Below are 24815 nucleotides of genomic sequence, written 5' to 3' on the forward strand. Positions count from 1 at the left end.
TGAGTTTCACAACTTTTAGTTCTTCATCCTGGTGGAAACATGATGCTTTACAATAGACAGGAGAAGGGACATAGTGATTTATCTCCAAGTCTAATATTTATTAGATAGTAGAGATGGACCATCAAAGATCACTAGATCCTTTGCAACCATTTCCTATACTAAAGTGGAAATGAGAGAGCATTTTATAGATTTAGTTGCGGGATTTTTGATTTTACACAAGGGTCAGAATTCTGGATGGGAAATTGGTTGACTGATACATTAGGTCAGCTTGATTCTTGTCTATTTCGAACTGGTAGGACTTCAGTTCATACGAATAGAATGGATCATGAGACGGTTTAGATGGATTATAGTGGTGATTCACACTTTATATCAAGTTCCGTTTGGTGGAAGTAATGATGTAAATGGATGCTCTCAACAAACGATAGAATATTTAAATCTTTCGGTTAGTTGTTGAGTTATAATATGCATTTATAGTAGGTGTAATACTAACACTTGTTATTACTACGGTAGTTGAGAAGGTCAACTTTGAATATTGGAGCTGACCTTGGAGACGGTGTTACGTTACTCAGATGGAGTTTAAGGTACTTGAGGAGGATTTAGTAGTTTCTGTAAATAGTGATATGACGGTTGGGCGAATGAGCTGGAAAATTTATAATTTTTCTCGGTGCTCAGACGGTTAAAAGGTACATCATGACATCAAATGTCGGTTTTGGTGAACAGATACGGATAAGGATGCATATATAATTGCCCTAAGTGTAAAACCTGCTACAAAGGTGGAAAGTTGATCATCAGATATCGTAGAAATCTTTAGCCACTTCCTATAACAAATATGGAAGTTGAACTAAACAGGAGTGACGGTCGGTGGGAAGGATCGACATTGATTTGGAATTTCAATTTTCCATATGGAATCCGAGTGGTGGATTGAGAAAGATCGCTTGAGGACATAAATTTGAGTGATGCTTATTTTAGAACTTCATAGTAGTTATATAGTTCAGTGATAGTGGTGTTATAGCATGTGGATGTCCATATTAGTGGATGCAAAGTGCTATTTCGAAGGAGCGTTATGAAGATTTTAGAGCAGCAGCTCTACTTCATATATATAGACGGAGGAATTAATCGAGAGATTAAATTAGACCATAAAGGATATGTTTGAGGCGTATATCCTAGATTTTCATGGACAGTTGGAAATGTTTACTTCACTTGTCAGAATTTTGTCTGTGATATTGTTGGCACAAGGAGGTTAGTGTGACAACTTTGGAGGTTTTGTATCTTTCACAATGCATACCTCTCATTTGTTGGTTGGAAATGGAAGTAAGGGTTGTACAATCAGACCTCGACTTCATTTAAAAATATGTCGGAAATAGATACTTCCCTTTATATTGAACTACGCGCGGTTGGGAGGCAACAGTAGGATATTGTAAATAGTTGAACTCGTATACTAGAATTTTTCTATCAGGAAGTAGTTTGCTCGTTCTGTTTTCTATGTAGGAAGAAAGGCGATTTTTGGAGAAAGGTCAATTTTACTTATTACATTGACTTTTAGACGATTGTGTTTCGCAATTGAGGCAGTCACCTCTGAATTAGCGTTACCAAATTATTAGCGCTGGGTGCATAGGAGTTTGTGCGTATATTCTATGGCACTTGGAGGTATATAGATTATTCCCTTGCCGACATGGGAGGATTACGTTGATACAACCTACGCATCGTATGATTATTATGTTTCTTAAAATATAAGAACCCTGTATACCACTTGATATATTGGAGTTAATGGAGCCCTTATAGTGAGGTTGCGTCTACTTGGGAATATGAGGATGTTTTTCCCTTACAGTTTCCAAGCATAATGGAAGAAAGTAAGGGCGAATTCCGAGGACGGAATTCCTTTTATTAGGGGGGAAGAATGTAATACCCCTAATTTTAAAAGGATAGTCTCGGTATTTATTTATTTGTTTTAATTGTATTTTTTAATTATTTAATTAATTATTTGAATTGCTTGTGTGTTTAATTGAATTAGGTATTACTTGATTATTTGATTATGTATTTATGTATTATTTGTATTTGTCTATGTGTTAATTGTTTAATTAGATTATGTGCTTAAATGGTGTTTTGATTAATTGTAAATTAAATATTTTCTTTTCTTTTATTATTTTATTTTATTTTTCTTTTATGGTTATGGTTAGTAGTAATGAGCCAACCAATTGGGTCCCATGGACTACTTGGATAGGAGGTTGGATGTGTATGGATTATTACCCATGGATAATGTATGTATATATATAGATATATATTATACACATATATAAAAAGGAAAGTAATTTATTAATTATTTTTATGGTAACTTGGGTAGTAATATTTAATCTGATGTATATGTTTTATATTTAAATAATAAAAATATACATAGATTTGATACGTGTTATATTTTAAGTTACTTTATAATATTATGGTAATTTAAGTATTATTGGATAATCCATTAATAAATAATGGAATGTGTATAATTTATTTATTTAATAAACATATACATAAATTATATACGTAACATATTTTACTTACCTTTTTAATATATATATAAAAGAGAAAGTAATTTATTAATTACTTTTATGGTAATTTGGGTAGTAATATTTAATCTGATGTATATGTTTATTTAAATAATAAAAATATACATAGATTTGATACGTGTTATGTTTTAAGTTACTTTATAATATTATAGTAACTTTAATATTATTGGATAATCCATTAATAAATAATGAAATGTGTATAATTTATTTATTTAATAAACATATACATAAATTATATACGTAACATATTTTGCTTACCTTTTTAATATTTTTATTTATTTATTTTTTTTTAGTTGACTTGGATTGGGAAAAGGGTTAGGGTTATTTTATTTAGCCTATAAATATATAGCTATAGGTTGTAAAAGGGGGTTAGAAATATTCACGTGATATATACTGGAGAGATAGTGTTAGAGAGGGAAGGAGGAAAATGAAGGAATGAGGAGAAAAACCCTATTGAGAGAAGATCAAGGAAGAAGAAGTTTAACTTTCGATCCGAAAGTTTAAGGCAAGTACTTCTTCTATCTCTTTCCCTTTGATTCGTGTTTCTGTACATGCCTAGGAAATTCCAGAATTTATTAAACACATAAAATTAAATAATTATGCATATTTAATTGGGTTACAACATAGGTTTTATGAAATTGGTTCATATCTGTTCTTGTGTTATGAATTGATAAAATGCATGATTTTGATTTGATTTCTTATGTGAATTTTTACATGTTTAAATTATGTATTTTTCATATCTGTGGAATGATGGTACGTAGAAACATGCCTAGGATTCCTGAACATTAAATAGGGACTAGGTTTGGGTTTTAATAAATTTAAATAGACTCAATCATAATGATACTTGCTATTTGAATGTTTTAAACAAACGAATGGATTTAATCTTTTAAAATATTTTAGCAATTGAGATTAAATGTGTAGGATGAATTGGATATAGAGAATCCTTATTTAATGGTATAATAAAATATCATCATGTATAAGATTCAGTTTGTGTAGGACATATGATGTAGGAAGTTTAAAGAAATAATAAGTCATTCCTATTATGTGATAACTTGATATCATATTTATCATAGTTATTTATGGAATGTTTGATGTATTTCCTTAATTGTTACATCAATTATTGGATTGTGTGTTTAATGCACCGGTATGGGACGGTGGCATTCTAGGGATGGATTAACTTATCAATTAAGTCCTACCTATTTTATATAAGGGAATGGATTAACTAAAATGTTAAGTCTTACTTATATTTAAGTCAGGTCAGCTGAACAAGTTAAATGACTTATGGAGGATTAATTTATTATATAAGGGAATGGATTAACTAAAATGTTAAGTCCTACTTATATTCAAGTCAGGTCAGCTGAACAAGTTGAATGACTTATGGAGGATTAATTTATACTGGATAGGATGGTTACTAGATTATATATATATAAGTATGGTGCCATGATATGAGCTTGAGTCTCATGATCAATGGTTAGGGCGCGTATATCGCCAGGGATGTGTAGCTAGATATAGTGTAGTTGTGTACCCTGGTAGGTCTAGGTACTCATGCCCACTATATGTGCGTTTTGCATGTTGCCTAATATTCAGGTTGAGACAACCCTATAGTCTAGTGAGGTTCCTTTAGTGTGTATATATATATATACGGACAACTAGTTATTGTTGGATTGACTAGGATGTATACGTGTATCAGATATCTGCTTGGACTGTAGTAGAGTAGAACTTGTTTGTGAGCCTGACCTACCATTATTTTTCAGGTGTTCGTCATGAGTAGAGGTTGTTCGTGCTGAGCGGGGATCAGTCTACTTCATTCTTCCGATGCTACATAGGAGTTCCTTTATGATTCAGATTCCTGTTTTAGATTACTGTCATTTGTTTAGTTTGGATTTTCTAGGGGTCCACACAGTATGGATTCCCGAGTTGTATTTTGGAGGATCAGTTGTATCAGAAGGGTTTATTAATTAATGGAAATATATTATGAGGTTTATTATTAGATTATCATTTTAGTTTCTTGTCAGCATTTTATTTATTCTTCTTTATTCTTTTGTACTCTGTGTTCGTTTATTATCAATTTGTTTTGATATCCTCGGGTATTCGGGCGTGGGCCTGGCCAACCCGCATTCGAAAATCCTGAGGTGTCACACCCGGTACCATTTCCGGAAGTTTTCAAGGTCCCTTCGGCAATTTTCTCGGCAAATCCAAAAATCACGGGAAATTCGGGCCTCTTAAATTAATGCTTTTGCAAATAAGCTCCGAGTCCCGTTCTGTGGGTTTTTCAAGATGTCCCGGGTCCATAGGAGCTCAAGTTCTAATTGGAAAATTCTTGGACCTCAGCACTGAGCCCATTCGGCTAATCCATCTTTAAAGGGTTTGAATTTTTTTTCTAAGGCACTTTCGAGCGCTCGAAGCTTCCTTTCGAGTGCTCGTAAATCCACAAAAGGGCATTGCCTCGTCTTCAAGCGCTCGAAGATTCCTTTTCAAGTGCTCGTAGCTTCAATTCTTCGCACTGCCTCGTTTTCGAGCGCTCGAAGACTCCTCTTCGAGCACTCGTAGCTCCAAAATCCTCACTGGCCCATCTTCGAGCACTCGAAACCCTTCTTCGAGCGCTCGTGCCTTGAAACTAAGTTCAACCAAACCTTCTAGCTCGTCTTCGAGCGCTCGAAGACACCTCTTCGAGCACTCGTGCTTTCGTGTCCTTCTTAAGCCCAAATCTCCCTCTCCCTCACTTTTTATCTTCCCACATTGACTCCCCTTACCCCCATTACCCCCCCTCATGCATGCACTCCCATAACTTCTCCACCCCTTCCTCTTCCTCATTTCTTCATCTCCAACCTTTTCCCATCTCCATCACTCTCTCCTACACATCACCACCACTTACCACTAAGCACAAGGGGCCTTTGGTTCTCCATTTTTGGGTAAGTTTCTTCTTTCTCTTTCTCTTTCACGTTTTTAGTATAAATGGAGGATGGGATTGATTGTGTAGAGGTGTAGTTTGTGTTTGGGGCTTGCATATTGTCACTTGCAAGTAAAAAAATTTTGGGTTTTCAAGAACCATTCACTATCTTTGCCTCTAATTTTTGTAAAGTGCACACCACCTGCTCGACAAAATTCCTGAACTAACTTCATCTCTCTAAATGGCACCGCTTTTGGCATTATTTTGTTATCCATTTTAAACTTGTGGCTAATGTGTGCATATTTGTGTTTTGTATGGATTTTTATCTTTCAATAAAATTCATGTTAGTATCTCTGTTTTGGTTTTTCTTAAGAGACCTATGCTTTTACATATGTATATTAGTTGTGTTTTGACAGGTCTTCATGTCCAAGTTTGGGGAAGATCATTTTGGCATCGCTTCATGGGATTGCATACGGCTCCAATCCCAGAGTTGCCTTACTCACTTGGTATTATTGTTCCTTTTACCCCATATGCTATTTATTTATACATCTTTGTCTTCACACATTGAGGACAATATGTCATTCAAGTTTGGGGGTGCAATATTGCATTTTTGGTTACACATTTTTGCTAAGGAATGATAGTATAATTTGAAATTTGTCGAAGATGAAGCATATGTTTAATACCTTGTATATAGAAGCAATTGTGAATTTTTGAAAATAAAGAAAAATGTGAATTTGAAATGATCATGTGGATGCAATTTAGTCTTTATAAATATTTTAATTAAATTCTCGCTGGATCTTATACTCTTTTATGCTTCACAATGCACAGATGCACATTGGAAACTTAACCGTTAGGCATGTAACTTGATTAACCTTGATCTTGACCTAGTTAATCTGAATTGATGAACCTAATAGATGGATACCTTTGGCATGATAAAAAAATAAAAAAAAACAATTGAAAAAAAAAATAATGACCAGTTTGAGTTTGTAACCTTTCCAACTTGAGTTATTAAGCCCTAGGAGTGTCTCTACACTCAACACCCTAAAGCCATCTGGTTTGGGAGTTGTTGGCGTAACACTTGCTACATGGGTTGGTTAGAAAGCTTAAAAGACTTGGACATCGCACTGTCATTCAATATATATATATATATATATATATATATATATATATATATATATATTGTAATAAACATGGTTCGTTGGAGTTCGTAGCCTTGCCAATTCGAGCTATTAAGCCCTAGGAGTGTCTTTACACTCAGCACCCTAAAGCCATCTGGTTTGGGAGTTGTTGGCCTAACGCTTGCCACATGGGTTGGTTAGAAAGCTTAAAGGATTTCAGCATTGCACAACCATTTTATGTATCATTTTTGAGTTATAATAAATTATCAGCAAGTAGCAAAAGTTGTCTTGTAAATAAATTCGTACCTTAGGGACTTCATTTAAAAGGGAATACAATGATTTGAAGACTTGTGTCTTGGAATTGGAAAAGAAAGTAAAAGCCGCATGTTGAGAATCCAATCCACTTTCACTGAAGTTAGAGTTGATTTCCATTCAAGAGATGACAATTGAGTTATTTATATAGACTTCGATGCTGATGCATGTATGTTGAAATGTGTTTAGCCAATTTTTGTATCAATGCTTCATATATGCATGGTAGTTTACTTAATGACCCCGTCTCCAGTCCTGTGTTTGTTTCGAGTTATATTTGAGCTATGTATATATTTCATTTTGCCATGGTTGATATTTTTGTGGTAGCATTCCCATTGTTGTCATTTCATTGAGTTTTTCATTTTGGTTTTGCTAAGGGACTAGCAAAATGTAAGTTTGGGGGTGTGATAAGTGCCGAATATTGCATATTCAAGTGCCCTTATTTGCATTAGTTAAGTCCATTATTTTATCATATTGCATATTCTAGCTTCATTTGCATGCTTTTGTTTATTTTCAGGTTGGTTCCCCAAAGAGAGTTAAAAGAGATGCTTTGACGCGTTCTAAAAGAATCAAAGAACGCCGTTGCTAGGGACCTCCATTTTGGCCAAGATTAATGATCCATGGGACTCATGACGCTCTATGCAAAAATTTCTAGGAAGAATTTCCACGTCTTCGGGCCGAGCCAAATCATTTCAGGTTGCAAGTAGCAAATTGGTGCAAGGTTGTAACAGCGTGGGCGGCGGTTCATTTTCCATCAGACTTTGGCCTCCAATTCTGACCCTTTGTATGTGTGAATTTGTTCTTTAGTAAAACATGAAATATGAAGGCCTATGAGTCAGCTTTCCATAGACATAAAGTTTGCCTCATTTGGAGTTCAGAACAAAAAGTTATGTCATTTTTACCAAAGGTGCACAGAACAGCCTGGCAGCAGTAAAGTTTGACTTTGCTCTTCATTTTAGACCTACCAAACTTGAGAACTAGACTTCTATTAAAACATGGCGTACTTAGAGCTTTGAATTAGGTTTCCAAATCTTTAAACGGTTCATCATTTGGAGTTCAGAACAGAAAGTTATGGCTATTTTACCAAAGTAGCTCAGAGCGGAACAAGTTGACTTCGAGCGCTCGAAGGGCTTACTTTGAGCACTCGAACTTTGGGCAGAATGCTCTCCGGGAACCATCACTTCTGGCCACTTGCACCTTGATTCCCTCATTTCTGATTTCCATCTTTATGGGTTGGTTGGAGATGTCTTTTGGTGGGAGTTGAGCCTCATTTGGTGAGGGTTTGGTGGGAAGATGTCTAGAAAGTGAGGGGAACCACATATAAAAATATCATATCTCATCTTAGCAAGATTTTTGGGGAGAGAAAGAGGAAGGGAAGATAGAGTTCTTGAAGCTAAAACAAAGGAGCTCAAAAATGGGGATGGAGACCAAGCTTCTTCCTTCTTCTAAGGCTCCCATGGGTAACTAAACCTCTATCTAGGGAGGTGATGAGGCCCCTCCCTTGTAAGCATGTTCTAATTTAGGCTATATTTTGGGGATTACAATGTATATTCTATGGTCTTTTCATAACCAAGAGCACTTTATTTGTTGTAATGAATGTTGATTTATGTATGGATGATTTCTGTAAGTTGATTATCTTATTTTAGATGATGTCTTATATTAATCATATTGCTTGAGTTTTCATGGTGAGAATGGAGACAAGGTTATGAAATGGTTTAATGGCATTGAGTTGGAGAACCTAGATAGTTCATTGCTTAGGGTTCCCCTTTGATGGTCTATACTTGATTCTTAGCTTCATGTGCATTCATCATTTAATTTAGGGCTTAATAATCCTTAACTTAGTAAGCATGTTCTAGTCTACATTTTAGTTTAGGCAGTTGATCATGTGAATCTTTGATGGTTTATTCTTGCCTTTTTATTTAATGAACTTCTTGAGGATATTATAGCAACCAAGTGTTGCTATGTTTCATGACCATAATATATGTTATTTTTCCCCTAAATTAATCCTAACCTAGCATGTGTATAGGGATGGAGCCGGATTCACTTCCCTAGTCCTCTTTACTTGTATTTCATCTCCTTTCAATTCTTGCAAGCTTTTATTTTATGCATCTTAATTTCATAGCTTAAGTGACAACCAACAAATCATCTATGAACACCCCGTATCATTCTAAAAAGACTCTAGACACTTAGGTTGCCATAGATTAGTGTAGTCCCAGTGGTTCGACTTACCCGGCCAATAGCCCTATTTTACAATGATTCATGCTATTGCGAAGGTTGATTTATTATAGATCGAATTCTCAACCGATCACCCACTGTTGCATTTAGCGGGCCCCCACAGCTTTTGGGTGGGTGCCCATAGGTTTCTGCCACAATTGGCAGGCCCCCGGAGCTTTTGGGCGGGCGCCAGCTAGTATTATTACTGCTCCAGACACTTTTCTTCAACGGGCCATATCTCACTCGTTTTAACTCCGAATTGGTCCGTTCTTGGGTCTAAACTGACCGCATTGAAATAAGATTTCCAATGGTAACAATTAGAGCTTTAGATTCCATTTGTAACTCAAGTTAGTTTTATTTTAGTAAGGTTGTGTGAGAATTTGGTTCTAACCAGGATAGGGTTTTCCTTCCTTCGACTTTAGGACTTGATATCTTTTCCGTCCGGACTCCGAATCTGGTGATTCTTGAGCTAACTTCATTCATTTTTTGTTGTCTTTCCAATGGTATAAATATTAGTTTTAGATTCTTCTCATAGCTTGAGATATCCTTGTTGTAATGAGAGGGTGCCAGTTTTGGTTCGAATTGAGATAGGGTTCATTTGGGATTTCACTTCCTTTGGCCTTGGTACTTCATGTGAAGTTACCAAAGGATTTTTTTTTGGATGTTTTTTTTTTTATCTAATTTGACTTGTTGGAAGTCAAATTCCTTCCTCTTAGGGTAAATTGACCATTTTACCCTTGGTCCTTCTTTTGGTAGGGTTTTGATACCCTTGTCTTCGTTTTGCTTCCGCTGAGTCTCAAATTTCCTCGGAGGGCCATTCTTGTGTCCTAGGGATAACGTACATTTCTATAGACTTGTTTTCATTTTGCTTCCACATTCTGGATCCGCTTTGGGTCATCACAGGACACATTAGGTTGAAAAATCCATGGTCGTTACAAAATACGTATCTTTACTTTTGTAGAAAAGTACGCTAGTTGTTCACTGTGTCCGTAGGGGCATGGATGCAAAGTTTTTTCGGGAACATTCTTCTCTATTGGTTGTTCACTGTGTCCGTAAGGGCATGGATGCAAAATGCCTCGTTTTAAGCTTGGATCCTCATACGGGATTCATTTTCACTTTTCGTCAATTCGCATACTCTTATAATTGCCTTTCGGTCATGTTTCCCAATTTTAGGGTTTTTGGCCACGGTTATCGCCGAACTTAGTTGGGGTATATCTTTCTACTCGGGACTTGGTTTTCGAAGTCATTTCTTTCGTTGTTCATTTTTTCTCATTTCGGTTCTTTTTTGTTCACGGTATTTTTCCATTTGAGCGCGTCTGCATAGATTTCACTTTTCGGGGCCAGGCAGGACCCGTTCGGGCCACTTTTTAAGATTTATATAAATAGGGGGTAGGAGAGAGAAAATTTCAAAATTATTCTCTCTCTCTCCCATGTCTGTCCAGCTCTCTCATTCTTTCCTTCCTTTTAGACTTCTTCCCCTTTGATTCTTCCCTTACCAATGAAGGCATTGTTGTAGGCCTTGGTGAAACCTTCATTTATGTGATACCCATCAACTACGAGACATGGGTTGATCAAGCCCAATGACGGTTTTAAGCGAGGCCGTTCCTACACGCCAAAATTGATGTGGTGAATGTGCGGTTCAGGAAAAGCCTTTTTGGTCAAGTTTAAATTTATAAAAACCACTACTACCACTACTACTAACGTAGCAAGAGTGAGTAGGGATCGTCCCAAGGGATTATGAGGATTGAGCAATGTCGTGGAATCACAATTAGGGCTAGTAGGTCGAGTGATCAACAATTAGTTGGTTGGTTGATTAAAGAGAAACTAAATTAAACCAAGTAATAGCAAAAGAGTGCAATTAAGAGTAAGTAAGAGAGAAAGAGATCTTGGGGTTTAGAGATCACCACCAAGCAATGCATTTCTATATCATTGACAAGTGATTAATGAGGGTAAATGGTGTGTTGCAATATTGGTGTGTGTGTATTTGGTTGATTCAACAAGCAAGGATGACTAGTTAAGCATGTATTGTCTAAACATCATGTGAAAGGCACAATATATCTAAGCAATAAAGCATATATTGCCTAAACAATATGTGAAAGGCATAATAAATCAAAACAAGTCATCAATCCTTTCATTAAGCTCACAATCCAAATACAACACAAGGATAGAGACATATGCTAATTGCATTCAAAAGCTTGGATCATCAAATAACAGGCATAGATTGTCCTCCCATTTAACACTACACTACAACTATACTGCATCTACACTACTAGCATGAAAATAAACTAAGGGAGTGGCAAAATCCATCAAGAGATAAGCATGAACCATCAAGAGAATCACAAAAGCATTCTTTTAAGCACAATGTTTTGACAATCTCCAAATCTATAACATCAATACACATAGACATACATCAATAACACAAAATCTAGAGACAAGCACATGAACATCTATTCTAGCATACATAGACATATGGATAGAATGAAATGACCAATTGGATGCATTAAACCACATAAATCATTGATTAAACAAGATCTATATATATCAAAGTGTCAAAACATCAATTATAACACTAATCCCTCAATAATACACAAGATTAAGATATAGAAAGCATGCTTGGGGCTAACTTTAGCCCCAAGATGATGTCTAGCCACTCATGGTGATGATGCTCTAACCCTCAAGGGCTAATTCCGTGGTTGAAATCTGCTCTTTGTTGATGAAGAGTCTCTAATGGTGTCTCTAGCCTCCTCCTCCTCTAAACTTCCTCTCCAAAAGATGATATGAAAATAATGTTGGCTCCTTTTGTAAAAGCAATCCTTATCCTTATATAGGTATGTCAAAATGACACCGAAAATGTGATACCCCCGGATTCCCGAATGCGGGTTGGCCAGGCCCACGCCCAAATACCCGAGGATATCAAAACAAATTGATAATAAACGAACACAGAGTACAAAAGAATAAAGAATAATAAATAAAATGCTGACAAGAAACTAAAATGATAATCTAATAATAAACCTCATAATATATTTCCATTAATTAATAAACTCTTCTGATACAACTGATCCTCCAAAATACAACTCAGGAATCCATACTATGTGGACCCCTAGAAAATCCAAACTAAACAAATGGTAACAATAACTGTCTAAATCAGGAAACTGAATCATAAAGGAACTCCTATGTAGCATCGGAAGAATGAAGTAGACTGATCCCCGCTCAGCACGAACAACCTCTACTCTTGACGAACACCTGAAAAATAATGGTGGGTCAGGCCCACAAACAAGTTCTACTCTACTACAGTCCAAGCAGAGATCCGATACACGTATACATCCTAGTCAATCCAACAGTAACTAGTAGTCCGTATATATATATATACACACACTAAAGGAACCTCACTAGACTATAGGGTTGTCTCAACCTGAATAGTAGGCAACATGCAAAACGCACATATAGTGGGCATGAGTACCTAGACCTACCAGGGTACACAACTACACTATATCTAGCTACACATCCCTGGCGATATACGCACCATAACCACTGATCCTGAGACTTAAGCTCATATCATGGCACCATACTTATATATATAAAATCTAGTAACCATCCTATCCAGTATAAATTAATCCTCCATAAGTCATTCAACTTGTTCAGCTGACCTGACTTGAATATAAGTAGGACTTAACATTTTAGTTAATCCATTCCCTTATATAATAAATTAATCCTCTATAAGTCATTCAGCTTGTTCAGCTGACCTGACTTGAATATAAGTAGGACTTAACATTTTAATTAATCCATTCCCTTATATAAAATAGGTAGGACTTAACTGATAAGTTAATCCGTCCCTAGAATGCCACCGTCCCATACCGGTGCATTAAACCACAGAATCCAACAATTGATATAATAATTAAAGAAATACATCAAACATTCCAGAAATAACTATGATAATATGATATCAAGTTATCACATAATATGAATGACTTATTATTTATTTAAGCTTCCTATATCATATGTCTTACATAAACTGAATCTTATACATGATGATATTTTATTATATCGTCAAATAAGCATTCTCCATATCCAATTCATCCTACACATTTAATCTTAATTGCTAAAGCATTTTAAAAGATTAATTTGTTTAAACATTCAAATAGCAAGTATCGTTATGATTGAGTGTATTTAAATTTATTTAAACCCAAACCTAGTCCCTATTTAATGTTCAGGAATCCTAGGCATGTTTCTACGTTCCATCATTCCACAGATATGAAAAATACATGACTCAAATATGTAAAAATTCACACCAGAAATCAAATCAAAATCATGCATTTTTTTAATTCATAATACAAGAACAGATATGAACCAATTTCATAAAAACCTATGCTTTAATCCAATTAAACATGTATAATTATTTAATTTTATGTGTTTAATAAATCCTGGAATTTCCTAGGCATGTACAGAAACACGAATCAAATGGAAAGAGATAGAAGAAGAACTTGCCTTAAACTTTCAGATTGAAAGGTAAACTTCTTCTTCCTTGATCTTCTCTCTAAAGGGTTTTCTCCTCCTTCCTTCCTATTTCTCTTTCTCTTTCTAACTCTCTCTCTAGAATATATTACGTGATATATTTTCACTCCTTTTTCAACCTATAGTTGTGTATTTATATGCTAAATAATAACCATATTCCTTTTCCCAATCCAAGTCAACTTAATAAAGAAAAATAAAAAATAAAAATATTAAAAAGGTAACTTAAAATATGTTACGTATATAATCTATGTATATCCTTATTAATTAAATAAAATATATACATTAGATTATTTAGTAATACTAAAGTTACCATAATATTAAAAGGTAACTTAAAACATGTAACGTATATAATCTATCTATATCCTCATTAAATAAATAAAATATATACATCAGATTATTTATTTATACTAAAGTTACCATAATATTAAAAAGTAACTTAAAACATGTTACGTATAAAATATATGTATATCTTTATTATATAAATATATAAAATATATACATCAGGTTATTTATTAATACTAAAGTTACTATAATATTAATAAATTACTTTCTTTTTTATATATATGTATATACATATATATCTATATATATACATATACAACTATCCATAGGTAATTATCCATACCCATCCAACCTCCTATCCAAGCAGTCCATGGGACCCAATTATTTAGCCCATTACCACTAACCATAACTATAAAATAAAATAAAATAAAATATTTAACCATTTAATTTACAATTAATTACAATTAATCAAATACATCATTTAAGCACACAATCTAATTAAACAAATAATACAAATAACACCTAGACAAAATACAAATAACACATAAATAAGTAGCCAATTAATCAAGTAACACTTAATTCAATTAAACACATAAACAATTAATCAAATAATCAATTAAACAATTAAAAAAAATATAATAAAAATAAATAAATAAATACCGAGACTATCCTTTTAAAATTAGGGGTATTAACTGTGAGCGAAAAACATCCTCCTATTCCCAAGTAGACGCAACCTCACTATAAGGGCTCCACTTAACTCCAATATACCAAGTGGTAGACAGGGTTCCTATATTTTAAGAAACACAATAATCATACAATGCGTAGGTTGTATCAAATAACAACGTAATCCTCCCATGTCAACAAAGGAATGATCTACATACCTCCAAGTGCCATAGAATATACGCACAAACTCCTATGCACCCAGCGCTAATAATTTGGTAACGCTAATTCAGAGGCGACTGCCTCAATTGCAAAACACAATCTTCTAAAAGTCAATGTAATAAGTAAAATTTACCTTTCTCCAAAAATTGCCTTCTTCCTACATAGAAAACAGAACGAGCAAATATACACCTCAAACATATCCTCGATTAATTCCTCCGTCTATAGATATGAAGTAGAGCTGCTGCTCCAAAATCTTCATAAAGCTCCTTCGAAATAGCACTTTGCATCCACTAATATGGACATCCACATGCTATAACACCACTATCACTGAACTATAGAACTACTATGAAGTTCTAAAGTAAGTATCACTCAAATTTATGTCCTCAAGTGATCTTTCTCAATCCACCACTAAGATTCCATATAGAAAATTGAAATTCCAAATCAATGTCGATCCTTCCCATCGACCGTCACTCCTATTTAATTCAACTTCCATATTTGTTATAGGAAGTGGCTAAAGATTCCTACGATATCCGATGATCAACTTTCCACCTTTGTAGCAGGTTTTACACTTAAGGCAATTGTATATGCATCCTTATCTGTATTTGCTCACCAAAATCGACATTTGATGTCATGATGTACCTTCTAACCGTTTGATCACACCAAGAAAAATTATAAATTTTCTAGCTCAGTCGCCCGACCTTCATTTCATTATTTACAGAAACTACGAAATCCTCCTCGAGTACCTTAAACTCCATCTGAGTAAGGTAACACCGTCTCCAAGGTCAGCTCCAATATTCAAAGTTGACCTTCTCAACTACCATAGTAATAACAAGTGTTATTATTACACATGCTATGAATGTATCTAATAACTCAACAACTAATCGAAAGATTTAAATATTCTATCATTTGTTGAGAGCATCCATTTACATCATTGCTTCCGCCAGACGGAATTTGATATAAAGTGTGAATCACCACTGTAATCCATCTAAACCGTCTCGTGATCCATTCTATTCGTATGAACTAAAGTCCTACCAGTTCGAAATAGACAAGAATCAAGTTGACCTAATGTATCAGTCAACCAATATCCCATCCAGAATCCTGACCCTTGTGTAAAATCAGAAATCCCGCAACTAAATCTGTAAAATGCTCTCTCATTTCCATTTTAGTATAGGAAATGGCTGCAAAGGATCTAGTGATCTTTGATGGTCCGTCTCTACTATCTAATAAATATTAGACTTGGAGATAAATCACTATGTCCATTCTCCTGCCTATCGTGAAACATCATGTTTCCACCAGGATGAAGAACTAAAAGTTGTGAAACTCAGTCCATGCATCCTCCATCCAATTTGTCTATAGAAAGTACCGTTAGTCTGGTACCACCAGCTTTCATATGTACCCAACTTTTAAATTGAAGTATCTTTAAAAGCGAATTCTGTAACTATATCTATCCACCACTGATTCGTGATAAACTTGCCGATATTGAAAATCAATCGGTAATTCCATTTATCAATAGTTAACTATGACTTTAACTTAACAAAAGTCAACAAGTTACGACCTTTCCATACATACCATGCACCTCATCTTTATATAAGTATTTGGTCTCACCATCTTATCTTTGACACACCCTGCTTCTTTAAGGCAAGTTAATGACAATCCGACTTCTTTGTCTAACTTTAAAAGAATATGAAATCTTTCCATCCTCTACATAAGTCATCAATTTCCTTGCAATAGCTAATTGTTGCAAATTGTGACTAAAAAAATTATTCCATATTATTTATGGAAATGTAGAGACTTAGTTTCCTCCTCTATGTGCAACACCGGCAAATTCCTCCTAATGACACACCCTCTTGAATAAATTCTTGATTAAGAATTTACTGATGAATATTTATTCAATCTCCTATCTTCACTCGGTGTCATTCCAATAAGTACTTAATCCAGTACTAAATCTTCCTTCCGACTTGGTAACAATTTCTAAAATTTTCAAGAAGATGTTCAGCAAATCCAGCACCTCTGATAAATCATCATGGCGTTATAGTGATCTTTATTTACCACTACCTCACGTATACCGAAATATTAACAACCACCAATATCATGGCGTTGTAATATGATATGAATCCATACCTAACATAAAGTATATCAACCAAATCATTCTAGATTGTTTGACTCGTAGTGATGGTTTAATTATCCCATCTCAAAACATACCATAATGACACATGTCCAGGTCCAATAGATTGGCTAGATTTATGTGTGTCTACCAAATCTAGCGTAAATAGTGCTATTAGTCCATGTTATTAAAACAATAGTTAGCTGATCACACACTTGTGTCCCCAACTAAACCACATACCAAATCCCGAGTAATTAACAAAAAAATAAAACACGTATGATAAACACAATAAAACAAAATATACTTCTGCTTAGGACATCGTTATTTTTAGAAAAGAAAGTTTCCTTTGAAATCAACCTTATTAGATTGTTTCAAAATTTTCTTTTATAGTTTCGTAAATAATCATCCAACCTCGAAACATATCCTTTAAAACATCGCTTAAAAATACAAATGTTTGCCTAAGCAAATACCAAGTGCTTAACCCTCATCCTTCTTGTATGCGGAATATAAACTGTCTAACTTAGCTTTATAAAGCAAATTAGAACGTCACAACATAATACCAATGCCCTCTTGTCTGTGATTTAAAAATTATGTATTTCGTTCTGATAAAAACACATCCGATCCCCAAACTCCTGAACAATACTTCTTATACACCTCTTTTAGATATGATAAGAAAGCTTAATTATTTGTAGATTAAGCTATACTAATAACATTCGCTATACTATTAGCAATTCAGATCACCTCGCGCGATCATCCATCTTCAAGATTTAGTACCCTCTCTACTGGATGCACATAAATCTCCTCCATTAGGATCCTCTTCGGCTCATACTCTTCGCTTGTCTCCTTTTTGAGATCAACTGAAGTCGTGTTGACCCCGATATGCGGTGATCTATCACGTACACCTAAATCCTTCCTTAGCTTATACTTTTAAAGTAACGCCAAATGAACCTAAACCATCGATCCCTAACTCTGCCTTCTGGCAACGAAATCGATAACGTACTCCTTTACTCGTTTGGCTCTTTATCACTTTCGCCTTGAACCCATCCTTTCCTAGTGCCAACCATTCTATGACTACAAAATATAATTGACATCAGCTCTTCCTAACAAACCGTAAATAGAGTACAATGAATCCTAATATGGGCTCTAAGTTTTAAGAGACGCAACGCAACGCGGAAGTCACATAACGAAAGACACTCCTAAGGACACTTGAATCTGGAGTGCTCTGATACCAACTGTGATACCCCCGGATTCCCGAATGCGGGTTAGCCAGGCCCACTCCCAAATACCCGAGGATATCAAAACAAATTGATAATAAACGAACACAGAGTACAAAAGAATAAAGAAGAATAAATAAAATGCTGACAAGAAACTAAAATGATAATCTAATAATAAACCTCATAATATATTTCCATTAATTAATAAACTCTTCTGATACAACTGATCCTCCAAAATACAACTCAGGAATCCATACTACGTGGACCCCTAGAAAATCCAAACTAAACAAATGGCAACAATAACTGTCTAAATCAAGAAACTGAATCATAAAGGAACTCCTATGTAGCATCGGAAGAATGAAGTAGACTGATCCCCGCTCAGCACGAACAACCTCTACTCTTGACGAACACCTGAAAAATAATGGTGGGTCAGGCCCATAAACAAGTTCTACTCTACTACAGTCCAAGCAGAGATCTGATACACGTATACATCCTAGTCAATCCAACAGTAACTAGTAGTCCGTATATATATATATACACACTAAAGGAACCTCACTAGACTATAGGGTTGTTTCAACCTGAATAGTAGGCAACATGCAAAACGCACATATAGTGGGCATGAGTACCTAGACCTACCAGGGTACACAACTACACTATATCTAGCTACACATCCCTGGCGATATACGCACCCTAACCACTGATCCTGAGACTCAAGCTCATATCATGGCACCATACTTATATATATAAAATCTAGTAACCATCCTATCCAGTATAAATTAATCCTCCATAAGTCATTCAACTTGTTCAGCTGACCTGACTTGAATATAAGTAGGACTTAACATTTTAGTTAATCCATTCCCTTATATAATAAATTAATCCTCCATAAGTCATTCAACTTGTTCAGCTGACCTGACTTGAATATAAGTAGGACTTAACATTTTAATTAATCCATTCCCTTATATAAAATAGGTAGGACTTAACTGATAAGTTAATCCGTCCCTAGAATGCCATCGTCCCATACCGGTGCATTAAACCACACAATCCAACAATTGATATAATAATTAAAGAAATACATCAAACATTCCAGAAATAACTATGATAATATGATATCAAGTTATCACATAATATGAATGACTTATTATTTATTTAAGCTTCCTATATCATATGTCTTACACAAACTGAATCTTATACATGATGATATTTTATTATATCGTCAAATAAGCATTCTCCATATCCAATTCATCCTACACATTTAATCTTAATTGCTAAAGCATTTTAAAAGATTAATTTGTTTAAACATTCAAATAGCAAGTATCGTTATGATTGAGTGTATTTAAATTTATTTAAACCCAAACCTAGTCCTTATTTAATGTTCAGGAATCCTAGGCATATTTCTACGTTCCATCATTCCACAGATATGAAAAATACATAACTCAAATATGTAAAAATTCACACCAGAAATCAAATCAAAATCATGCAGTTTTTTAATTCATAACACAAGAACAAATATGAACCAATTTCATAAAAACCTATGCTTTAATCCAATTAAACATGCATAATTATTTAATTTTATGTGTTTAATAAATCCTGGAATTTCCTAGGCATGTACAGAAACACGAATCAAATGGAAAGAGATAGAAGAAGAACTTGCCTTAAACTTTCGGATTGAAAGGTAAACTTCTTCTTCCTTGATCTTCTCTCTAAAGGGTTTTCTCCTCCTTCCTTCCTATTTCTCTTTCTCTTTCTAACTCTCTCTCTAGAATATATTACGTGATATATTTTCACTCCTTTTTCAACCTATAGTTGTGTATTTATAGGCTAAATAATAACCATATTCCTTTTCCCAATCCAAGTCAACTTAATAAAGAAAAATAAAAAATAAAAATATTAAAAAGGTAACTTAAAATATGTTACGTATATAATCTATGTATATCCTTATTAATTAAATAAAATATATACATTAGATTATTTAGTAATACTAAAGTTACCATAATATTAAAAGGTAACTTAAAACATGTTACGTATATAATCTATCTATATCCTCCTTAAATAAATAAAATATATACATCAGATTATTTATTTATACTAAAGTTACCATAATATTAAAAAGTAACTTAAAACATGTTACGTATAAAATATATGTATATCTTTATTATATAAATATATAAAATATATACATCAGGTTATTTATTAATACTAAAGTTACTATAATATTAATAAATTACTTTCTTTTTTATATATATGTATATACATATATATCTATATATATACATATACAACTATCCATAGGTAATTATCCATACCCATCCAACCTCCTATCCAAGTAGTCCATGGGACCCAATTATTTAGCCCATTACCACTAACCATAACTATAAAATAAAATAAAATAAAACATTTAACCATTTAATTTACAATTAATTACAATTAATCAAATACATCATTTAAGCACACAATCTAATTAAACAAATAATACAAATAACACCTAGACAAAATACAAATAACACATAGATAAGTAGCCAATTAATCAAGTAACACTTAATTCAATTAAACACATAAACAATTAGTCAAATAATCAATTAAACAATTAAAAAAAATATAATAAAAATAAATAAATAAATACCGAGACTATCCTTTTAAAATTAGGGGTATTAGCTAGGGTCGTGCACACAACATTCCCTAATGATTGGATAAAGGACAACTTTTAATGAGATGGAATTTTAACATTTTCGCACTGGAGGAAGTTCGATTGATCAAACCTTGAACTTGGATCGATCAAAAGTAAGTGAGATCGATCGAACTTAGGCTGGATCGATCCAACTGGCTGAGCTTTTTGGAAAAAGACAAATCCGAGATATTTATGGGAAAAGGACAAAAGTGATTAGTGGGTGGTACAGCTGTGGATGGGATCAATCATTTGAATAAGGACAAAAGTGTTCGATCGATTGAAGGATGGTGTTGGATAGATCAAACTTTTGGAACTTTACGCTTTTGGGTCAAGGCTTGGATCTATCTTGAAGTGCTGAGATCGATCATTGTTTGATCGATCGAACCTTGAACTTTGATCGATCGAACTTTGTTGCTTGCCACCTTTGGCTTCATTTGCTTCCCTCTTTCTCCACTTTGCTCCTTTTTTTGTTTAATCCCAGAATTGCTTCAATTAAGCTCTTATTTGGCTAAGTTAGCTTATTTTCGGGATAAGTGCCTGAAAAAGGAAATAATACGAAATCAATCTAAAACGGTAAAGTAAGATATATAAAGGTACTAGAATGCCTAAGCTTAAGGGGTTTAAATACGAACTTTGCATAATGCTCAATAATGACATGAAAGCTTATGCCATCCTCACCGAAGTTCCTTGAAATGCATATGAACCAAAAATAAGTATCTAGACTTCGCAAGAAATGAAATGAAAGATAGAATTGGGGGAGGAATAGGGTTTTGACACCCTACGAATGCTTTTGCTAGTCTTTAACATCTCTAGCAAGACATTGGACTTTTTTAGCCCGGATCAAAGATCTTATAATGCATCCCCTCCTTGTTGGGGTGATAGATGCTTTGAACTCCACCCAACAAATGGTTCTTTGAAGAACTTGTTGGATTAAGCTCAAAAGAAGTCTTTGGTCCCTTGTCTATGCAATTACAACCTTTGGGCTTCTATGCCCTTTCAAAGCAAGAGTTTGAAATAAGACTTTTAGAATGCAAGGTTGAAGATGATCCTTTGGAAGTTTTGGTTTTACACAAAAGCTCATTTCCTTGGCTTTGAAGATCATGACATTCATCTACAACATTAACTTCTCCTTCATATTTGTCAAATGAATTGGGTGTGGGATTAAAGATATTCAACTTCACCTTCATGTGGCCAAATGAAATCTTCATTATCCCCGTCCTACAATTGATGTTGGCATTAGCGGTTACCAAGAAAGGACAGCCAAGGATAACAGGAATTGGCTCTTAGGATTGGGAACCGGTTCCGTGTCTATGACAACGAAATCAACCTGGAAGAAGAATTTGTTAATCTTTATCAAAACATCCTCAATTATACCCCTAGGCTTCTTAATGGATCGGTTGGCAAGTTGCAAAACTACCGACGTCGGTTTCAATTCACCTAAGCCCAATTTGACGTAAACCGAGTATAGAAGAAGGTTAACACTTGCTCCTAAGTCAAGAAGTGCCCGATTAATGCTATGATCACCAATAATGCATGATGTAGTGGGTGAACCGGGGTCCTTAAACTTTGGAAGAGTGTTATGCTGCAAAATTGAGCTTACTTGCTCGGTCAAAACCACTTTTCTTGGTGCTTGGTTCTTGTTCTTCCGCTTTTGAGTGCACAGGTCTTTCAAGAATTTGGCACAAGCCAGAATTTACTTGATTGCATCCAATAGTGGAAGATTAACTTTCACTTGCCTAAACATTTCCATGATTTCATCGGTTTTTGCCTTTTGCTTGTCTTTTGAAATTGATCCTTTTAAGGCATCCAGAAATGGAACCTTTGGTTCGAACACTTTTTTAAAAATTTCTTTTAAACTCTCTTCAACATAAGAAGTTTTCAAATCATTTTTTAATAAAACCTTTTCAACATCATGTTTCAAAACTTCTTTTTCAAACACATCTTTTAAAACTTTCTCATTTATAAGATCATGTATATACAATGAAGGAGGAATGGGATGTGAAACAGGACAGGTGACAACTTGAGGTTGCACCGGTTCACTCTCTTCATTAGACATTCCAACTTGATTGTCCACAATCCTACCACTCCGCAATGTAGTCACCGCATTAACATGTTCAATGGTGTGGCCTTCCGATGAGGAATGGGTTTCCACAACACATTATTGCTTAGGTGGGGCATTTATAGGCATCTTTCACTTCTCTCTTGCATTGAGAGTACTTGCTATTTGCCCTACTTGGGTTTCTAGCTTCGCAATAGATTGAGAGTGAGAATGAAGCAATTGACTGTTAGCCTCTAAAGTGCCCAAAGCATTCAAAACTTTCTCTTCAAAGGCGAGACTTCTAGTATTACCTTGGGAATAAGATTGGTTGGGAAAATAAGAATTAGCAAATTGATTCCCTTGTGATTGATAGGGTCTATAACCTTGGGATCCTTGGTTTTGAAGTGGAGGTGGAATGTACTTCCCTTGAAAACCGCCTTGGGAAGGGTTTGAGCCCTCTCCTTGGTTTTTTCAAGAGAAATTCGGATGACTCCTCCAACTTGGATTATAATTAGTACCATAAGGATTGTTCCTTTGGTTCACAAAAGCCGCATTAACTTATTTATTAGGTTCACTTTGCACTTGTCCGTGAGGACAATGAGAAGTAGAATGAAAAACACTAGAACAAGTCATACATGTTTCACTTGATGCACGATGAGAATGGTTAGGGAAGGAAGATACTTGGTTCGCCAAATTTTGGTTAATCAAAAATTGATCAAACCTTTGAGACAAAAACTTCATTTCGGCTACTATTTCATTTGAATGTTCGACTTGATGTAAGCCAACACTCTTCCTACCTTGTGAATTTCTACCATTCTTGGATGATAGTGTTCTATGCAAAGAATTTTCACTCATGCTTTCATAGAGATGCCACACGTCATCCTCATACCTATCAATGTATGAGCCACCCATGGAAGCATCAACCATGCCCTTATAATTGTCCGATAAGCTCTCAAAGAAGTATTGAACTAATTGCCATTTGGGCATGTCATGATGTGGACACTTCCTAAGCAATTCATTGAAGCGTTCCCATGCCTCATGAAACGTTTCTCCATCCCCATGTGAAAATTCTCGAATTGAGGTCCTCATGGCATTGGTCTTAGAAACCAGATAGTACTTCTTCAAGAACTCTTGTTGCATTTCTGCCCAAGAAGTGATTGAAAAAGGCCTAAGATTGTTAAACCAATACTTTGCCTTGTCTTTTAAGGTGAATAGAAAAAGTTTAAGTCTTAAAACCTCTTCCGGCATGTCCGTATATTTTATGGTGGAACATACTTCAAAAAACTCATCCAAATGCTTGTAAGGTTCTTCACTTGGAAGTCCATAATAGTTAGGAAGCATTTGAATGGTTTGTGGCTTAATTTCATAATGATGTACTCTAAATGGAGGCAATTGGATGCATGTAGGTGCATTATACTCATTAGGCACATAATGGTCTCTTAAAGCAAGATGTGGATTAGCTACTTGAGGTACAACATGAACACCTTGGTTTCGAATTCCTTGATTGTGGATGGGAGGTTGTGGAGCATACATTGGCCTTGGCATTCCATATGGAACTTAGCCTTGTTGTTGTGGTGGTTGGTGAATGAATGGCCTAGGCATGCCTAATGGTACTTATATGTTCTCATTGTGCACATTGGGATGAAGGATACCTTGTTGGTTTATGTGACCAATGTCCTCAACATGATTATCATTATGGTCATCCATTGAAAGATTGGCTCTATTTGAACTTCCTTTTCCCCTAGGATTTCTAACGATAGATTCAAGATACAAATCAAAAGAGACAAGAGTTGGTCTCAATGAACAACGCCCATGTATGCACAATACAAAACACAACAAACACAAAGAATGACAAACACTATGCCTTCACAACAATGTAATTAGACTTCTTCCACAAACATTTAATTCATACTCCCATACTTTAACAACAATGATGCAAGACAATTAAAAATAAGCCTCCACGCGGGCCGACGATTTAACTAAGGGATTGAGTAAAGAAAATCTCACAAAGGTCCTTTAGCACTTCAACTCCAAATTT

The 24815-nt window shown here is 34.8% G+C and overlaps 1 pseudogene; it reads left to right on the plus strand.

Moving 5' to 3' along the window:
* Positions 1-23762: 23762 nt before the first annotated feature.
* LOC132275728 (small nucleolar RNA R71) lies at positions 23763-23861 on the plus strand (annotated as a pseudogene).
* The last annotated feature ends 954 nt before the right edge of the window (positions 23862-24815 follow it).

This window comes from Cornus florida, unplaced genomic scaffold (assembly GCF_030987335.1).
Source record: "Cornus florida cultivar Cherokee Brave unplaced genomic scaffold, ASM3098733v1 CherokeeBrave_3.0.0_Hap2_Chr09, whole genome shotgun sequence".
NCBI classification, from domain to species: Eukaryota; Viridiplantae; Streptophyta; class Magnoliopsida; order Cornales; family Cornaceae; genus Cornus; species Cornus florida.